This window comes from Pteropus vampyrus, unplaced genomic scaffold (genome assembly GCF_000151845.1).
Source record: "Pteropus vampyrus isolate Shadow unplaced genomic scaffold, Pvam_2.0 Scaffold302, whole genome shotgun sequence".
Taxonomy (NCBI): domain Eukaryota; kingdom Metazoa; phylum Chordata; class Mammalia; order Chiroptera; family Pteropodidae; genus Pteropus; species Pteropus vampyrus.
Window position 1 is genome coordinate 3,527,425 of NW_011889083.1, and position 1,396 is coordinate 3,528,820.

The window sequence follows — 1,396 nt, forward strand, 5'->3', positions numbered from 1 at the left end:
ACAAATTCTCAAAATTCATTTCATTAGTCCCTAACTGAGATGGTTAATGTCAACTTTACTGGGCTAAAGGATGTCCATATAGTTGGTAAAACATTTCTGGGTGTGTCTGTGGTGTGTGTCCAGAAAAGATTAACATTTGAATCAGTAGATTACTAAAGAAGATCACCCTCCCTGATATGAGTAGTCATCATACAATCTATAGAAGGCCTGAATTTAAAAAAAAAAAAAAAGGCAAAGGCCCATTTGCACTCTTTGCTTGAGCTGAGATATCCATTTCGCCTGCTCTCAAACGTCAAACATTGGCACTCCTAGTTTTAAGGCTTTCTGATGCAGACCAGGATTTACATCATCAGCTCCTTGGTTATCTGGTCTTAAGACTCAGACTGAATTACACAACCATCGTTCTTGTTTCTTTGGCTTATAGATAGCAGATTGTGGGACTTCTTGGCCTCTGTAATCCTATGAGCAAATTTTTATAATAATTTCTTTCACATGTATCTATATCTCTGTGTATAGCATACTGGTTCTGTTTCTTTGACGAACTCTGACTAATATACTAACCTTACCTCATAATCATTGCCTACTCATAGTTTATTTCCATTGTAGGTAATGACTTGCTTAAAATTGTATTAAAAAATACCAGGACGAGGAGAAGAGGGTTCCCAGTTAAGAGGTAGAATAGGCAAACACTGCTCACCTCCTCCCATGACCACTTTAAAATTACAACTAAACCTCAGAACCACCATCATTGAGAATCACCTGCAGTCTAGTCTGAACAGAAGCCCTATAATTAGGGATATACAGAAGAAGCCACCTCAAGACTGGTAAAAGGGGCAAAGATGCGAAAGGGCTGGTGCCACACCCACGTGTAAAAGTTAAAAATTAGGAGGGACATCTTGGCTGCAGAAGTCCTTCTTGAGGAGCAAGAGGACCCAGCCCTACACTAGTCTTTCCAGCCCAGGGTTTCAGTGATGGGAAGAGAAGTCTCTAAAACTTCTGGCTATGAAAACCAGCTGAGGTTGAGGCTAAATGAAAGGTGGCTGAAAGTCCAGGTATTCTTCTTAAAGGGCTCATGCATGGACTCACTCTTGGAGGAACTTACTTGTTCTGAGCTCCACTACTAGGGCAGCAGCTCGAAAGATACCAGGGACACCAGAGGAGGTACTGAATTATCTTGCTTCAGGGCGAGGGCTAGAGAGACAGCTTTCTCCCAGACAGAGGTACTAGTAGAATCCATTGTTCCTTTGTTGAGCCATTCCACCACTCTGAGTCTCCATCAATCTAGCTAACACCATTCACCATGCCTTGGTGATTCCTTAAGGGGCCCTGCCCCACTCAACTTGTTAGCCTACCTAAGCTGCTTCCAGTGGCTTTTCCATACAAATGGTCTGTCTTG